General features: G+C 44.7%; 1 non-coding gene across 1 annotated transcript; it reads left to right on the forward strand.

Moving 5' to 3' along the window:
- Positions 1-8,353: 8,353 nt before the first annotated feature.
- On the forward strand, positions 8,354-8,460 carry LOC112442468 (U6 spliceosomal RNA). The gene has a single exon (XR_003030559.1). It is a non-coding gene; the product is annotated as a U6 spliceosomal RNA (small nuclear RNA).
- Positions 8,461-9,705: the final 1,245 nt, after the last annotated feature.

Raw genomic sequence — 9,705 nt, forward strand, 5'->3', positions numbered from 1 at the left:
GGCCTCCCCAGACAGCCATTTTGCTTTTTTGCATTTCTTTTCTATGGGAATGGTCTTGATCCCTGTCTCCTATACAATGTCATGAACCTCATTCCATAGTTCATCAGGCACTCTATCTATCAGATCTAGGCCCTTAAATCTATTTCTCACTTCCACTGTATAATCATAAGGGATTTGATTTAGGTCATATCTGAATGGTTTAGTGGTTTTCCCTACTTTCTTCAATTTAAGTCTGATTTTGGCAATAAGGAGTTCATGGTCTGAGCCACAGGCAGCTCCTGGTCTTGTTTTTGCTGACTGTTTAGAGTTTCTCCATCTTTGGCTGCAAAGAATATAATCAATATGATTTCGGTGTTGACCATCTGATGATGTCCATGTATAGAGTCTTCTCTTGTGTTGTTGGAAGAGGGTGTTTGTTATGACCAGTGCATTTTCTTGGCAAAACTCTATTAGTCTTTGCCCTGCTTCATTCTGTATTCCAAGGCCAAATTTGCCTGTTACTCCAGGTGTTTCTTGACTTCCTACTTTTGCATTCCAGTCCCCTATAATGAAAAGGACATCTTTTTGGGTGTTAGTTCTAAAAGGTCTTGTAGGTCTTCATAGAACCATTCAACTTCAGCTTCTTCAGCGTTACTGGTTGGGCCATAGACTTGGATTACTGTGATATTGAATGGTTTGCCTTGGAAACGAACAGAGATCATTCTGTCATTTTTGAGATTGCATCCAAGTACTGCATTTTGGACTCTTTTGTTGACCATGATGGCTACTCCATTTCTTCTGAGGGATTCCTGCCCGCAGTAGTAGATATAATGGTCATCGAGTTAAATTCACCCATTCTAGCCCATTTCAGTTTGCTGATTCCTAGAATGTCGACATTCACTCTTGCCATCTCTTGTTTGACCACTTCCAATTTGCCTTGATTCATGGACCTGACATTCCAGGTTCCTATGCAATATTGCTCTTTATAGCATCAGACCTTGCTTCTATCACCAGTCACATCCACAGCTGGGTATTGTTTTTGCTTTGGCTCCATCCCTTCATTCTTTCTGGAGTTATTTCTCCACTGATCTCCAGTAGCATATTGGACACCTACTGACCTGGGGAGTTTCTCTTTCAGTATCCTATCATTTTGCCTTTTCATACTGTTCATGGGGTTCTCAAGGCAAGAATACTGAAGTGGTTTGCCATTCCCTTCTCCAGTGGACCACATTCTGTCAGATCTCTCCACCATGACCCGCCCATCTTGGGTTGCCCCACGGGCATGGCTTAGTTTCATTGAGTTAGACAAGTTAGACAAGGTCCTAGTGTGATTAGATTGACTAGTTTTCTGTGAGTATGGTTTCAGTGTTTCTGCCCTCTGATGCCCTCTTGCAACACCTACTGTCTTACTTGGGTTTCTCTTACCTTGGGCGTGGGGTATCTCTTCACAGCTGCTCCAGCAAAGCTCAGCCATTGCTCCTTACCTTGGACGAGGGGTATCTCCTCACCGCCACCCTTCCTAACCTTCAACGTGGGATAGCTCCTCTAGGCCCTCCTGCGCCCGCACAGTGAGATCATGCCATCTGCAGCAATATGGATGGATCTGGAGATGATCCAACTAAGTCAGAGAAAGACAAATACCACAGGATATCACTTATAGGAGGAATCCAAAAATGGACACGCATGAATGAATTTACCAAAGAGAAACAGACGCACAGACTTGGAATACAAACTCAGGAGTTACCAAAGGGAAAGATGGAGCCAGGGGAGGGGCAGGGGCAGGGGCAGAGATAAGGTAGGATGTTGGGAATAAACCAGACACTCTTTCAAATACATAGACAGAAACAAAGTATACTGAACTAGGAAGTATGGGATAGAATGAGGAGTGCTACACAACACTATGTCACAATCCCATGGGAAGAGAATCTGAAAAAGGACAGATACATATACATGCAGACCTGAACCAACTTGCTGCACACCTCAGGCAAACACAGCATTGTAAATCAACGCTACTGTAAGAGAACATAAAAATTACACGAAAGGATTACACGAAGACAAGTAGCTACACCATTCCCCTCAGGTGACCTCGGTGGAAGCCACCTCTCCGAGGCCTGAGCAGGCTTGCTTCCTGAGACTGGACTTTAGGAGAGCTGGAGAAGCTATGCCAGCTAATGACCCCCCACATTGGATCTGGAGTGCCTGGTCCCCTCTTAATGGGACCACAAGTTTCACATCCAGGTGGGCCCTCCTATAGCTACACCTATCTTTTAAACTTGAAAAATGTTGGATGCTCTGGGATGGAAGAGCTTTCAACAGTCATCCTGTCTCCTCCTCTGCTGGTGATGGGGTTCCCACTTCTAGTTTCCTTCCCTGGAGTCCCTTCTGACAGCTACATGGGACAGCTGCCTCAGCATAGCAGTTAGGGGTTCGGATACGTCTGGAGGGCTAGAAGGGGCAAAAAGTAATTGCCTTGGGTGTCTGTTCTAGCCCTTTGCACTCTAGTTTACAACCCAGGAAAATGCCTTTTGCTAAGATGTCCCAGGTGGCGCTGATGGTAAAGAACCTGCCAATGTAGGAGATGCAAGAGATGTGGGTTCTATCCCTGAGTCAGGAAGATTCTCTGGAGAAGGAAATGGCAACCCACTCCAGTATTCTTGCCTGGGAAACTCCGTGGACAGAGGAGCCTGCTGGGCTAAAGTCCCTGGGGCGGCAAAGATCAGAGAGGACTGAGCACAGCACAGGGATGGGCACATTTTATCCGATTTTATGCAGTAGGTCTGTGGGGCTCTAAATGACCCCCGCCTTGGAGAAATAGCCTACAGTAGGTAATCGCAAAAGAATTCCAAGCAGGCCAGACATTCGGGGCCAATGTCAAAAGGCAAATTTGGCTCACACTTACAAAAAAAAAAAACACACACACACACAAAATCTGTACCTGAAAAGACCTCTGCCTCTGTAGTATGTAGAGAAATGCAAACCACAACTAAAACGAGCTACCATCTGCTTACCGTCCTCATCAAATCCACAAACTATAAATCTTGGAGACGGTGTGGTGAAAAGGGAAGCTTCCAATGCTATTTTTGGGAATGGAAACTGCCAACAGCCACAATGCAGAATATCATGCAGCTCCTTTCAGAACCAGATACAAAGCTAGCATAAGATTTTGCAATCCCACTCAGGGCCTATACTCAGGCAAACCATCCTTCAGAAAGACACGAGAATCCCATGATTCAATGCGACACTATTTACAATAGACAAAGCACAGAAGCAATCAAAACTTCCCTCCAGAGATGAACAGATACTGGGGGTATGCTACATGTATGCAATGGACTATTACAGCCATAAAAAAGGAATGAATTCATTACTCAGCCATAAAAAAGGAATGAATTCATGCCATTTGCAGCAATATGGATAGACCCAGAGATGATCAAACTCAGAGAAAGACAAATAGCTTATGATATCATTTACAGGTGTAATCTAAAAATGGATACACGTGAAAGGATTTACCAAACAGAAACAGACTCACAGCCTTAGAAAACAAACTCAAGAGTTACGAAAGGAAAAGGAGTCAGGGGAGGGGTGAAGGCAGGGAAAGAGATAAGGTAGAATTTGGGAATAAACCATACACGCTTCTAAATACACAGATCAATAGCATTCTGAACAAAGATGTACGGAATAGAGCAAGGAATTCTACCAACACTCTGTCATAAGCTCTGGGGAAGAGAATCCAAAAAAGAACAGATGCGTGTGCATGTAGAACTGAGTCAACCTGCAGCACACCCCAACAAACACAACAGTGTGAATCCGCTCTACCCAACAGAAAATAAAAGTTACATGAAAGGCTACCCCTGGACTCAGACCTCGGTTCAGTGACCTGGACTGGTGTCACCTCCACGGCTGGGCTCTGGCTGGGCTGGGGGATCTGGAGAGGACGTGCCAGAAGATGGACCCCCTTGGAGCCTGAATGCCCAGTCCTCTCCGGATGGGACCACGAGCTTCATATCCAGGTGGGCCCTCCTACAGCCACACCAAGCCACTGGCACCCAAAACATGTTGGATGCTTGGGGCTGGAAGAGCTTTCAATAGTCTTCCTGTCTCCACACCTGCTGGTGGCAGGTTTCCTGCTTCCAGTCTCCTCCCTCGTGTCCCTCCTGACAACTGATGGGGCAGCTGCCTCAGCACACAGAGTCGGACACGACTGAAGCCACTTAGCAGCAGCAGCAGCAGGGTATGTCTGGGGACAAAGAGGAAGGGGCAAGAAGCAATGACACTCGACGCCTTGGGTACTGGCTCTGGCACTTTGCAATTCATTTACAACCCAGGCACACACCTTTTGCTGAGGGTCTTTTTGCCCCTGGGCCCTGAGTGGAGTATGAGGAACTGCTGCTACCTTATGGCTGTAAACTGGAACCACAGCTTTAAAACCAGGCCTAATGGGCCCATTTTCTGCAGGAGGCCTGTGAAATGACCCCACCCCCCAAGATACATTTTGCTGTAAGTAATAGAAAAAGAATTTAAAACAGGGCCGACTTTCAGGGCCAACTTCAAAAGGCAAATTTGGCTCACACTTACAAAAAGCAAAAAACATGGACCTGGAAAGAGCCTCAGCCTCCCTAATTCTTCACGCAATGCAAACCAAAACTCTAACAAGCCATCATCTGGCACCAGTCCTCACCGAATCAACAAACAGTAAATGTTGGAGATGGTGTGGGCAAAAGGGAAGCCTCCTACCCTGCTGCTGGGGATGGAAATCACTAATAGACACTACGGAGAACTGTATCCAGGCTTTCTTAAAAATGAAGAACCAAGCCAGTAGAAGATCCTGAAATCCCACTCCAGGGCCTATTCCGGCCAAAACCACCCTTCTAGAGGACACAGGCACCCCAGCGTTTACACCGAGGGAACTGTTTACACTGTGGCACTGTTTACAATGGCCAAGGCACGGACGCAACCAAATGTCCATCCGCAGATGAATGGATACTGAAGCTGCACTACACATATGCTGCGGACAATTACTCAGCCATAGGAAAGAATGAAAAATGCCCTTTGCAGGATCCGGAGATGATCACACTGTGTCAAGTAACTGAGACACTGAAATATAAACATGATATGCTTATATGTGGAATGGAAAAAAATTGTACAAACGATCTTATTTGCAAAACAGAAACAGAGTCAGAGATGTAGAAAACAAATTCGTGGTTGTCCAAGGGGATACGGGGAGGCGGAGGGATAAATTAAGGGATTTGGGTCAACACGTACACACTACTATACATAACATAGGTGACTAGGAAGAACCTATTCTGTAGCACAAGGAACTCGACTCAGTATTCTGTAATATCCTGTATGAGGAAAGAATAAAAAAAATAAATATGCACTTCCCTGGTGGTCTACCAGTTAAGAATCCACCTGCCACTGTGGGGGACGTGGGCTGGATCCCTGGGGGGGGAAGATTCCAGCTGCTGCCCGTGCACCACAACCGGGCCACGAGCTGCAACCGCTGTAGCCTGCAGGACCTGGCGCCTGTGCGCTGAATCCAGAGAAGCTGCCACAGTGAGAACCCTGCTCAGGGCAGCTAGAGGGTGGTCCCCACTCACCAGGACTATGGGAAGCTTGTGGGCAGCAAGGAAGACCATTGCAGTCAAAAAGTAAGTAAAGAAATAAAAGAATGGATAAATGTGCATTTACAACTGAATCGCTTTCTTGTACACCTGAAACTAACACATTGTAAATCAACTCTACTCCAATAAAAATTAAAAGTAAAAAAAAGTAAAATTTTAAAGAAAAGAAAATATACATGGACCCTAATGTTCACTGCAGCACTGTTTACAATAGCCAAAATATGGAAGCAATCTAAATGCCCATCAACAGAGGAATAAAGAAGATACTGTACATATACACAATGAAATGTTACTCAGCCCTAAATAATGAAATAGGGCCATGGGCAGCAACATGGAAGGGCCTGGAGATTATCACACTTTGTAACATATTTCAAAGACAAAATCGTATGAGACTCTAATTTAAACAATAACACAAATGAACTGATTTACAAAATAGAAACAGACTTACAGGTATGGAAAACACATGGTTACCAAAGGGGACAGGTAGGCCTCGGGATAAAGCAGGAGCTTGGGATGAACACACACACTGCTACATATAAGGCAGACATAAAGCAATTATCCTCCAATTAAAAATAAATTTTAGAAAAGGTAGCCAGCAAGGACCTGTGGCATAGCACAGGGAACTTTCAACATTCTGTGATAACTTGTATGAGAAAATAATCTGCAAAAGACTGAGTCGATGTGAATGTGTAACAATCACTTTCTGTGCACCTGAAACAGGGCACTGTAAGTTAACTATACTCAGATCGAATTTTTTTAAAAAAAGATTCTGTGCAGTAGGAAGGAGAGAGGGCAGCTGACTGGCTGTTGCCCATCTGCAGGTCAGGCTCTGAGCTGTTCTCACAGCTGCCAAAAAATGTCAACGGGCCCTTATCTCTGAAGACCCTGAAATCCATAACCTCCGTGAAGATCCACCCCAGCTACAAGCTTGTTCCCTCCAAAATTCCACAGATCCTATGGCCCCGTGGCCTTCCCCTGAACAGGGCAGAACCAAGAAGCTCACCTCAGGAGGCCTCCCTGCACCTAGGGAAAGGCTGACGGGTGTCCAGGCCCCCAGTGGGGAGGAGGGAAGGGAAGGGCCCAGGGCTCCGGCGTTCATTCCAGGGCCTCCCCCTCACGAGGACATTTCCTGCCTGGGGCCGGCCTGTCCTTCCACGACAGGGGTCACTGGGAAAGCTCACACTGAATGGACATACTCCTGAGACCCGTCTCCTGCTGTGCAAAGTTGGCTTGAGCCAATGGTGAGAAGAGAGTGCTGCACACCCAGTTCCCTTGGGTATGAGGGAGCGGGGGTTTCCTCACACCAGCGAACAATTCTCAGGCCCCGGAGGCACCGGCTGGATGTCCTAAGATTCACCTCAGTTCTGACCCTGTCTACCCAGGGATTACATTCGATTTCACAGTTCAGGGCTCAGTCCTTCAAGACTGACCCCCACCCCATTTCAGAGGCCAGTCTTAAATCCAGGTTGTTATCTGCGCTTCTAACTGACTATCTGTAAATCAGAGGTTCCCACGACCCCCCTCCCTTGAGTGCAATTAATTTGCTAGAGGGGCTTGCAGAACTCATAAAATTTGTTTACTCACTAGATCACCAGTTTATTATAAAAGGATATAACTCAGGAACAGCCAGAAGGGACCACAAATTATGGACAGGGGCGCAGAACTTCCACGTCCCTTCAAGGGTCATCACTCTCCCCAGATCTCTACTAGTTCACCAAGCCGGAAGCTCTCTGAATCCAGTCCTTTGGGATTTTTGTGGAGGTTTCCTTACACAGACACGATTGATTAAATCATGGGCCACGGTGACAACTCCAACTCCAGCCTCTCTCCTCCCACTGAGGGCAGTGCTGGAAGCTCCAACCCTCTAACCACAAGGCTGTCTCCCCTGGCAACCAGCCCCCCAATATAGGTGAGTTCTGAAAGTCACCCCATTAACAAAAGACACCTTTATGGCTCTCATTACATCAGAAATTCCAAGTCTTAGGAGGTTCTTGTATTGGAAGAATCAATATGGTCAAAATGACTATATTACCCAAGGCAATCTACAGATTCAATGCAGTCTCTACCAAATTACCAATGGCATTTTTCAAAGAACTAGAACAAAAAGTTTTAAATGTGTATGGAGACACAAAAGACCTCGAATAGCTAAAACAATCCTGAGAAAGAAAAACAGAGTCGCAGGAATCAGGCTCCCTGATTTCAGCCTATACTACAAAGCTACAGTCAGCAAATGGAATATTACTCAGTCATAAAAAAGAATGAACTAAGGACTTATCTGGTGGTCCAGTGGTCAAGATTCTCCACTTTCACTGCTGATGGCCCAGGTTCGATCCCTGCTTGGAGACCTAAGATCTCAGGAGCTGTGTGGCATGGCCTAAAAAGGTAAAAAGAATGAAGTAATGCCATTTGCAGACAGACCTAGGGATGATCATACTAAGTGAAGTAAGCCAAATAGAGAAAGATAAATGTCATATGATATCACTTACACCTGGAATCTTTAAAAAAAAAGATACAAATGAACTTATTTTCAAAACAGAGACTCACAGACATAGAAAACAATCTTACGGTTACCAAAGAGGAAAGGGATGGGGCAGAAGGAAGAATGATTTAGGAGACTGGGATTAACACACACACACCGAGTGGGTGCCAAGTCACTTCAGTCGTGTCTGACTCTTCGCAAGCCCATGGAGTGTAGGACAGGCTCCCCTGTCCATGGGCTTCTCCAGGCAAGAACAGACTGCTATATATAAAACAGAGTGCTTGCTTCAGCAGCACATATACTAAAAATGGAATGATTCAGAGAACATTAGCATGACCCCTGAACAAGGAAGACCTGCAAAGTCACAAAGCATTCCGTATTTTTGTTCTAAGAACATAATGAAAAGGAAAGTTCATCAAACAAGCTTTACATGTTGGTCACCTATGTGCCTGTCACCACTTTCGAAAAATCTACAGTTAAGGTGGATGAAAACTGCCGATTGTTGAATAAAGTTATAGAATCCCCAAAATAATTAAAATAAAACAGATAACCAACAAGGACCTACTGACAGTACAAAGAACTATACTCAATACTTTGTTATAACCAAAAGGGAAAAGAAGTTGAAGAAGGATAAATACACACACACACACACACACATATATAAAATTGCTGTGCTGCTGTACACTCAAAACTAATATGATATTGTAAATCAATTACACTTCAATTTTTTAAAGAAAAAACAAAGTCTTAGGAGCTCTGTACAGAAATGGGGATGAAGATCAAACATATATTTCTTATTGTAAATCATAGTATCACAATTGTCAACCAAGAAATAGTGCAGGAAGCTGCAACAAGAAGAGAATTTATTGGGAGTTCTAAGAATTCCAATTCAAAAGCTACACATTCAAGTAAAACCAAGAGCGTGTTCACAGGAAGAGAGTCGGCGCTTATAGACGCAAAAAGTCATGAGGTTAAAAGTTGCCTGGCAAGAACTGTGATCAACTCGAACGCAAGCTGGAAAATATTGTCCTTAAGGAATCACAAATTGTTTTAGGGTCCGGGAGATAAGTAGAAAGGCTGTGGTGAGTAATTTTAGGGTAAGGCTCTGATAAGTATCTTGAGTTTCTGGCAGATGTTTTGAATGACTCCATTATGACCGTGAGGGGTCAGAAGGTCTGATTCTGCCTGGCTGAGATGTGCATAAGCCACACTCCTAAAGGGCCTCCAGGCTGTCTTAGCAATGGCAACTCCATTTTGCTTTTCCTTCCACCCAGTCTACACCTTGGTCTTCAAACATGGATCCTTTATGGCAAAATGATCGTAAAAGTGGAAAGATGCATACAGAAATATAATAAAATGTGTTGAAACTGCAAAAAAAAAAAGTGGAAAGATACTGGCACACTGCTAGAATCCCATTCAGTTGTTAACAACCATCCAGTCCACAGCATTCCATATGAAAATGTCTCCCACAGTGAGACTGAAACCGAGGGCATTCAAGAGTTAGATCCCTTAAACTCTAATTTGCTTAATACATAATGTCCCATAACCAAGCTTGCCTTAAATGTTCCTGCAAATTGCATACTCTTCCAGATTTGCACAGCTTAGACACAAAAAGTAGTGAGACTCCTT

Source organism: Bos taurus, chromosome 18 (genome assembly GCF_002263795.3).
Source record: "Bos taurus isolate L1 Dominette 01449 registration number 42190680 breed Hereford chromosome 18, ARS-UCD2.0, whole genome shotgun sequence".
Lineage (NCBI taxonomy): Eukaryota > Metazoa > Chordata > Mammalia > Artiodactyla > Bovidae > Bos > Bos taurus.